Source organism: Mastomys coucha, unplaced genomic scaffold (assembly GCF_008632895.1).
Source record: "Mastomys coucha isolate ucsf_1 unplaced genomic scaffold, UCSF_Mcou_1 pScaffold17, whole genome shotgun sequence".
Lineage (NCBI taxonomy): Eukaryota > Metazoa > Chordata > Mammalia > Rodentia > Muridae > Mastomys > Mastomys coucha.
The window spans coordinates 8,119,645-8,129,548 of NW_022196899.1; the positions used below are offsets into that span (position 1 = coordinate 8,119,645).

Below are 9,904 nucleotides of genomic sequence, written 5' to 3' on the forward strand. Positions count from 1 at the left end.
TTTCTTTCTTTCTCCTTCCTCTTCTTTTTTGTCTTCATCTTCTTCTTCTTCTTCTTCTTCTCCTTCTTCTTCTTCTTCTTGTTCTTCTTCTTCTTCTTCTTCTTCTTCTTCTTCTTATTATTATTATTATTATTATTTATTAATCTATTTTTTACTGTCCAGTTATTATCCGCCTCCTGTTCTACCCTCCAATAGCTCCTCATCCCATTCCTACACCCTTATCTCCAAAAGGATGACCCATCCTACCCATCCACCTCACCAGACCTCTCCACTCCCTGGGGCCTCAAGTCTCTTGAGAATTAGGTGCTTCTTCTATCACTGAGGCCAAACCAGGTCCTCTACTGCATATGTGTCAGAGACCTCATGTCAGCTAGTGTAAGATGCCTAGTCAGTGGCTCAGTGTCTGAGAGATCTCAGAGGTCTAGGTTAGTTGAGACTTCTGGTCTTTCTATGGAGTCATCTTCTTTCTCAGCCTTTTCCAGCATTTCCCTAATTCAACCACATGGATCCCCTGTTTCTGTCCATTGTTTGCATGTAAGTATCTGCATCTGGCTCTTTTCAGATGCTTGTTGGGGCACTTGGAGGGCCATCATGCTTAGGCTTCTGTCTGTAAGCACACCGTAGCATCAGTTATAGTTTCAGGCCTTGATCCCAAGCTGGCCCAGTGGCTGGACCTCATTTCTTTCAGTCTCCTTTCCATTTATTTTTGTCCCTGCAGTTTTTTTTAAAACAGGAACAATTCTGGCTCAGAGTTTTTGACTTTGGGAAGGCAAACCCTTCCCTCTACTTCATACCCTGTCTTTCTACTGAAGGTATTCTGTACATGTTCCCACTCCCCACTGTTGGGAATCTCATCTAAGATTCCTCCCTCTAAGTCCTGAGTGTCTCTTACTTCATAGGTCTCTGGGACATTTTAGAGGATTCCCCCATCTCCTACCTCCTGAGGTTGCCTGTTTCCATCCTTTCTGCTGGCCCTCAGGACTTTACTTCTGATCCCTTCCCCCCCCAACCCCCAGTACCTAATCATGTTCACCCTTTCCCATCCCTGTCTACTCTTCCAGCCAGATTCCCCCCTCCTTCTGCTTCCTGTGACTGCTTTCTTCTCCCTCCCAAGTGGGATTGAGGCATTTGCACTTGGGCCCTTTGTCATGTTAATCTTCTTGAGTTCTGTGGCTTGTATTGTGTGTATTCTGTATGTTTGGGCTAATACCCACCTATTAGTAAGTACATAACTTGCATACCCTTTTGGGTCTGAGTTACCTCACTCAGGATCATGTTTTCTGGTTCCACCCATTTGCCTGCAAATCTCTTTCTTAATATCTGAATAGTTCTCCATTATGTAAATAAACCACATTTTCTGTGTCTGTTCTTCCATTATGGGACATCTGGGTTGTTTCCAGGTTCTGGCTATCAGAAATAAGGCCACTATGACCATAGTGGAACCTGTGACATTGTGGGGCTTCTTCTGGGTATATGCCCAAGAGTAATATAGCTTAGACTTCAAGTGGATCTATTTCTAGTTTTCTGAGAAACCTCCAGGTTGATTTCCAGAGTGGTTATACCAGTTTGTAATCTAGCAATGGAAAAGTGTTCCTCTTTTTCTACATCCTCGTCAACATGAACTGTCACCTAAGGTTTTGATCTTAGCCATTCTGATTGGTGTAAGGTAAAATCTTAGCACCGTTTTCATTTGCTTTTCCCTGATGACTAAGGACTTTGAAAAAAGTATTTATCATCTATTCGAGATTCCTCTGTTGTGAATTCTCTGTTTAGTTCTATATGCATGAATTTCAGAAGAGACTTTGAAATTTGGACTTTTAACATTGTTTTTACTGTTACAGACTTTGGAACATTTGAAGTTGGACTAGCAATAGTTTGCATTACGCTACAGCTAAGTATGTCTACCATAGACTTATTTATTTGAACAAGCCAGGGAGTAGAATATAGTGGTTTTAATATATTTGGCTCAAGGAGTGGCACTATTAGGAGTTATATATAGTCTTGTAGGAATAGGTATGGCCTGGTTGGAGTATGTGTCACTGTGGCATTGGGCTTTGAGACCCTCCTATCTACCTGGAAGTCACTTTACTTCTGTTTTCCTTTGGAATTATATGTAGAACTCTCAACTCCTCCAGCATCCTGCCTGCCTGAATGCTACTATGGTTCCTACCATGATAATAAAGGACAGAACCTTTGAATCTGTAAGTTAGCCACCAAATAAATATGTCAAAGTGTGTTTTCACAGAAACTAAAATCCTAACTAAGACAATGGCCATAGCAACTTTTATAAGACAAAGTGTGTAATTGGGGTTGGCTTAAAGTTCACAGGTTTAATCCATTAACCATTAAGGCCAGATGCATGGTGGCAAGCAGCCAGGCATGGTGCTAGAGAAATAGCTTAGAGTTCTACATCCAGATCTAAGGGCAACAGACTTAGCTTGTGTGCCAGAAACCTCATAGCTAAACCCCAGTAACATACTTAGTGCAACAAAATCAAATTTCTCTAGCAAGGCCACACCTCCTATTAGTACTAATCCATATGGTTCTATATGGGCCATTTTCATTCAACCATATTATTGTGAAAAATATTGTTTCCCTGATTAGTAATCCTACTAATTTTTGTAACTTAATCTTGTTTCCAGCTACTTCTCTTAAAGTATTAATCAGCTGTACAAGGTCCATGACAGAATTTTTAGGGTCACTTGTGTATAATATTTTATTATTTGCAAATAACAATTCTTTGAGTTCTTCCATTCCAATTACTATTTTTTGATCTCCTTCACTTGTCTTATTACTCTAGTTAAAACTTAAAGAATTATACTGAATAGCTATGAAGAGATTGGACAATCTTGTCTTATTCCTGATTATAGTGGAATTATTTTAACTTTCCATTTAATTTAATGTTGGCTATATGTTTGCTGTAGATTGCCTTTTGTTTTATATATATATATATGTAAATATTTGTATATATATAAATATGTATGCATTTGTATATATATATAATATATACATGTATATATTATATGTATTGTAATATGTATATATTATATGTATTTGTAATCTCTCTAACACTTTTATCATGAAAGGGTATTGGGTTTTGCCAAAGACTTTTTATATTTACCTGCATCTAATAATATAATCACATAGTTTTTCTGTTTTTCTCTCAGTTTGTTTATGTTGTGAATTATATTTACTGAGTTTCATACATTGAAATATTTGTTCATCCCTCGGATGAATCATACTGGATTATGATGGAGAGGTTTTTTTGATGTATTATCGAATTCAGTGTGCAAGTACTTTACTGAGAGGTTTTGCATTTTTGTTTATACAGGAAATTGGTCTGTAATTCTCTTTCTTTGTTAAATATTTGTATAGTTTCAGTATCAGGGTGACTGACCTCATTAAGTTAATTTGGCAATGTATCTTGTACACCTACGTTATAGAATAATTTAAGAAGTATTGGACATAGCTCCTCTTTGAAAGTATGGGAGAATTCTATTCTAAAACATTTTTGACAAAGGGCATTTTTTCTTTAATTTTTAGGTTGGGATATTTTTGATGACTGCTTCTATTTCACTAGGGGTTATAGGTATTTTTAAGTTGTTTCTATGATCTTGATTTAATATTGGTAAGTGGTACTTATGGAGAAAATTATTAATTTATTTTAGATTTTTTTCAATTTGATGGAGTACCAGTTTTTAAAGTTTGCCCTTATGATCCTTTGGATTTCTCAATGGGTGTTGTTATATCTCCCTTTTCAGTTTTTATTTTGTTCATTCATCTTATAGGTTTTTGTTTGTTTGTTTGTTTTTGTTTGTTTGTTTGTTTTGATTTTTTGAAACAGGGTTTCTCTGTCTAGCCCTGGCTATCCTGGAACTCACTCTGTAGACCAGGCTGGCCTTGAACACAGAAATCTGCCTGTCTCTGCCTCCCAAGTGCTGGGATTAAAGGCATGTACCACCATTGCCCAGCTAGGGTTTTTTGATAGAAGTTTGTATATCTTGTTGGTTTTCTGTAAGAACTAACTCTTTTATTTTTATTGATTCTTTATATTTTTCTCTTTGTTTCTATTTTACTAATTATTGCTGTCTTTTTCACTTGTACTTAGTTCTTTTTTTGTTGTAGCAGTTTCAGATGTTCTATTAAGTTACTCGTATGAGATCTTGCCATTTTATTTTTAATGTAGACATTCAGTGCTATGAACTTTCCTCCTTTTACTTCTTCCATTGTGTTCCAAATGTTTGGGGATGCTATGCATTCATTTTCATTAAGTTGTAGAATATCTTTATTTATTTCTTTATTACTGTCTTGTCCTATTTTTTATTTTGTCAAGTTTTTCAGCTTCCATGAGTTCATAAGTTTTTGTTGTTTTTGTCTTTGATCTCTAGCTTTAAATATTCCACAGTCATCTAATTTTTTGTGATTTTTGTTTCTTTGTTTGATTTATTTTGTTTTTGGTTAGTGTGGACTCCCTCCCCACGGCCGGACAGTATCTAAAGCAAAACAGTGCCACGCTGCGGCTGCCCACCTGTTGAGCGAAACCTGGTTCCAGTTACATTCAAAAGCTCCACCCCCACAGAGTAACAAGGAAGTCACTGATTGGACTGTTACACTGACGTATTTTGGGAGAAGTGGTTTTTGCCCCAGGTAATATACCTGTTGGGAGAAGGAAGGATTATTATTAAAGAACCAAGATGGCTGAGCAGTAAAGTCTCCCGTCTAATTTTTACCCTTCCACGTGGGTAGGTATGTCTGTGGCCACTCTATCCTATCCCTAACTCTCTCTAGCAGCTGCTCTTCTTTCTAACTCCATTTTTCCAGGTTACCCACTGTTTCACGTTACTGCAGGCCAGTAACAGGTTAGATTGACACATATCTAGCAATACGTGGGAAGAAAGGGTCACAACTGAGAAATTACCTCCATCAGATTTGCCAGTGAGTATGGCAGTGGCTACATTTTCTTAAGTATTACTTCGTGAAGCAGGGCTATGACACTTCAGGCAGTATCATCGCTAGGCAGACAGGCTAGACTGCTCAAAGTAAGTCGATGATTAAGGTAGGACAGCCAGGCAGTAAGTAGCATCCTTCCAATATGCTACTTTAGTTCCTACTTGCATGTTTTCACCTTAAGGTTGTGCCATGGCTTTCTTTTTGGAAGGAACACAAGCTGGAAACTGAAATAAGCCCTTTACTCTCCTAGAAGCTTTTAATCATGATGTTCATAACAGCAACAGAAACCACACTAGGACTTCTATTGCTTGTAAAGTAAATCTCTCTTATGTGGTATTTCTTAAGTAATGGGAAAATGAGATTGAAGATTTTTGGTTGATGAAAGCACATACTTGCAAATAATTACACCAAAAATGAGGGCGGCTATCAATCCCTATTACTCCTTATACATAATAAGGACTAATGAGGAAACTTATCCACAGCTGGTCTAAAGCAAAGAGCTTTTAGTTGGTCAAAGCTTATATTTACTGCTTCAGTAATCTGTCCACAGCAGTGTTGGATGTTTGTTTGTTTAGTTTATGATCTCAGAAACATCTTCTTTTATTTTGGTCTTGACATAAAAAGAAATCTGTTAGAATATTTTGCACTGGATTAACGGACTTGAACATTATGATACAAGATGAGCATATCAAGTATAGTGAAAGTAAAATCCTGGTGGTGAGTATTAAATGCATAAAATGTTAATAGGTAGATGACACAAATAAATGTAAGATGCTATTACTAGTGAGTATGGGAAACAGCATGCAGTATTATTTCTTTTATTCAAAATTGTTGAAATCAAAATATGAAACGAGGGCTGGAGGGAGTTTCAGAGGGTAAAAGTTTCTTGTCATCAGACTTACCTGAGTTTGGTCTATGGAACTCATACAACAGGAGAGAACCAACTACTAAAGTATTGTCCTATAATCTTCATTTATTTGGACAGCACATATACACCTATACACACAAGTACTTACACTTATACATACGTGCACACACAAACACATACGCATACTCACAGACATAGAGCAATTGTTATCTCACTTCTAAAACTGCTTAAAAATAGGAAGTTTAAAAAGTATGCTTTGTGGTTTTTGTTGTTATATGTTGTGTAACATTACAAGGAAGACTACACAGAATGATAATACCCTTTATAAAGAAAAAATATGAAATGAATTTTGTTTGAAATTCAAGTTATATTCTATTTAGCAAAGACGGTTGTTCGTTAGACCTCTGATGAAAATTGAATCTAATAAAAACTGCAGGTCATGTCTTTTAAGTATTTCTACCTTAAGAGGTGGAAGACTCAATTTTTTTGATATATACTTCACTTTTCTAGTTATTCAAGAAATATGAGATACTGCAATATGGAAATAAAATTTCTTTTACTCCAGATAAGTTATTGAATGTTTTTCTATTCTGTAATTGCCTGCTCTTTCTAGGAATGATCTCTAATTGAGAAATGAAATTCTAGATGCTGTATCCACTCAGTGAAGCTGGACTATCCCCAAGGTGTGCCACTGCCCATGAAAACTAGTGCCAATCCTCCCCGTGAGTTGGGAATGTGGTAACCTGATAGAAATATGAAATGACAGGTCCCAGTAGATCCCTTCTCATGAGTTTTTGAAACTTGCATTAATTTAGCAGTGAGTTTTCTATTGAGTGATGAAGTTAAAATTGTAGAAAGAAGCAGTGTATGTGCAGATAGCATATTCAAAACAAACAACAAAGCCTTGAGGATGCCATTGACAAACACTTCAAAATTTATTCTACATGGTCAGAAAAACGCATACAGGTCAGAGAACATGAGAAGTCTGTAACTATGAAATGAAAATTTACCTCTTGGTTTCTAAATATTTCCCCTTTTCTAGTAGGATTTTGTAATTTATTTATGTTTCGTGAGTGGCCTCTTCACTTTCAGCACAGTTAATGAAGCACCCTCCAATAATACAGAAGACTTTATTCCTGGAAAAACTAACAAACTGCAAATCAGTTCCCCATTACGTATAGAAAGAAGGTGCATTTGAACACTGGAACTTCTCATTTACCCTCCTCTACAGAAATCACATCTTAAGTCAAAAATGCATGTTAAATGCTCTTGTGGGCATTTCAGAGTTATCTGTGGGACTCAATAAAAATAGAACATGCCAAGAGAATGGGTTATTGCAATGTAAAGTGAGTGCGACATAAAGAAAATAATTCTTAAAAATAAATAAATAAAAGATTAAATAAAAAAAGAAAATAATTCTTTGTAACCTGTGAACTTTTTAATTTTTAACTTTTTAACTTTCCTTGAAAATATCTTCTCTTCTCACATAATATATCTTGATTTTGGTTTCTCCTAATATTACTCCTCCCAGTTCCTTATCCATTCCTTTTCCATCCTGATCCATTCTTTTTCTGTCTCACTTTAGTAAAGAGAATGTTTCTTAGAGATAACAATTAAATATAACAAAATAAAACATAAAAAGATAAAACAAAGGCTTTCACGTTGGAATTGGGCAAGGCAAACCAAAACATTAAACGGGGCCAAGAGAAGGCATGCGAATCTGTGAACCACTCAGACATCACCATGAACACTTTGCTTGACCCCTTTTCTTTGCATCAAGTCCTACAGTCTGATGCTCTGTCTAGGGTGACAAGATGACGCCTTGTATGGACCCTGTCTGCATGTGCTGCTTACAGGTTCAAACTCTGAGAAGGAAACTCATAGTAATAAAAACAGAGAAACAATCTGGTATCTACAAACATTGAGGCTTGTTTATTTGTCTGATTATATGGTCAATGTTGGAGAAAACAAAAAATATCTGACAAACTCTTCTGACTTCCACAGGCACTGAATGTACAGAGTGAACAGAAAGAAACACAGGCAAAATACACAGATGCACTTATGTATGAACTTTGTTCAGATGAGCTTTGTTCAAGATGATTCCGAGAACCTTCCTTCATTATGTCCTTCATCTCCTTTGGCTCTTCCAATATCTCCATCTCTACTTTCTTGGTATTCCCTGAGAACTAGGAGAGGGATTTGATGAAAATGTTCCAAGTACTGCTAAGTGTTCCAAGATGACTCATTCTACATGTGATCATTTTTGGCTGTGATTTATTTTTGTTCCCATCTTCTGCAGGAAGAAACATTTCTGATGATTGTTGAACAACGTGTTGGGAGCCAAGGCACGGCCACCCGACCCCCTGCCCTTCGACTAGCCTGAGAACTGCCCTTGGTTGAAACATCCTGTGCCTGTTTACCAAGAGGCTGTATACCAAGACCTTCCAAAAAGAACTTTGAAATGTTCTGGACCCCCTGCCAGTATCCGCCAAATGGACAGCCCTGGAGAGAACCCATTGTTCCCCGCCCCTTCCTTTTTACGCTTTTGTGAAGTAGACATTGAGCAGTTTGCTCTAAGTAAAGTAGACCTTGACAAACTTTTGCACGGTCTTGTTCTCTCCCGCCCATTCTTCCCCACAGGCATGGTCCCCCTTGAACCGCCTAAAACTGAACCCTGCAGGGGGAATAACAAGGTACTGATCTATGAGTACGGCAAAATATTATTAGGAGTCATTTCATCATTTTGTTATTTTTTTAAGATCTGTAGAATTCAGTTTATTCTATATTACTAGGTTAACTAGTTTCTGGTTCTTGGTCACCTAATCACATTCAGGTATGTGTTCCATCTTTTGTAGTGGGCATTAATTAATATCCAATAGAGATTACATGAATAATTTTTTTTCTTTAACGTTTATTCAATACAACACAGTCTCCAACATCACTGAGATGGCTGACCATGACCACGACCGAAGCTGCCTCTAAACTGCAATTCAGTTGCTGAACCAGCCCCAGCCTCTGCTTTCTTGTCAGCTCCAGGTGGCACAACGCTCCTTCTGTAAGTGTCTCTGTCCGCCTCCCTCTTGTGAATCTTGCAGGCCGCTCACCCCTCTGGACCTTTGGGCCGAAGCCTGACAGTCTTGGGGCGGCTGCGGCGCAGGGTGGCGGGCACGATCTCCGGGGGTAGGTGCAGGTAATCTCGGAGATACTGGATGCTCTCATTCGTGAGGTACCAGTAGAAGTGTCTCCAAGTAAACTGCTCCTTCACGTAGCCCTGAGACTTGAGAGACTGCATGGCCTTCATGACTTGAAGGTTGGGCACATTCTTGTCAGCCAGCTCGAGGTGTTTGAGCATGCGGACGTCCTTTTTGGCGACCATCACGCCTTCCTTAAAGAGGAGCTCATAGATGGCGAGCTGATTCTTCTTAAGCATCAACATCGCGACGGCTGCAGGGTCCCAGGCGGAGGCTTGGAAAGGCATGAATAAGTTTTGTACCAGCTAGTCTCATACTCTATATCTTTACTCTGTTCTTCTAAGTCAAAATATCTTTATTTGAATATGATATGAATAAGTATATATAAATGACATAAAAAATTCTACCAGCAAACTGCTATAGCAGATAATCATGTTCAGGAAAGTAGCCAAATACAAACTTAACTCACAAAATCAGTAGCCCTACTATATAATTACAAATGACAAATAGACTGAAAACAAAACTTGATGAATAACCATGAACTCATTGGCACAGAAAAAGGCTTTCTGAACAAGACACCATCAGTGCAAGTGCTAACAACAAAGTGAATAAATAGGGCCTCATAAAACTGATGCTTTCCATGACAAAAGACACTGCCATTAGACAAATCAAGAGCCGACAGAATGGTAGAAGATATTTGCCAAACAATACATCCTGGAGAGAATGAATATCTAAAGCATATAAACACTAAAAAAAAAAAAAGAGATATTCAATTAAAATATGCAAACTTGTCCATTCTCTATAAAAATCCACGTGGTGGTTCCTCAGAAAGTTGGGAATCCATTTATCTCAAGACCCAGCTGTGCCATTCTTCAACATATACCCACAGGATGCT

The 9,904-nt window shown here is 37.7% G+C and overlaps 1 pseudogene; it reads right to left on the bottom strand.

Annotated features, from left to right (window-relative positions):
* Positions 1-8,756: 8,756 nt before the first annotated feature.
* On the bottom strand, positions 8,757-9,254 carry LOC116094731 (annotated as a pseudogene).
* Positions 9,255-9,904: the final 650 nt, after the last annotated feature.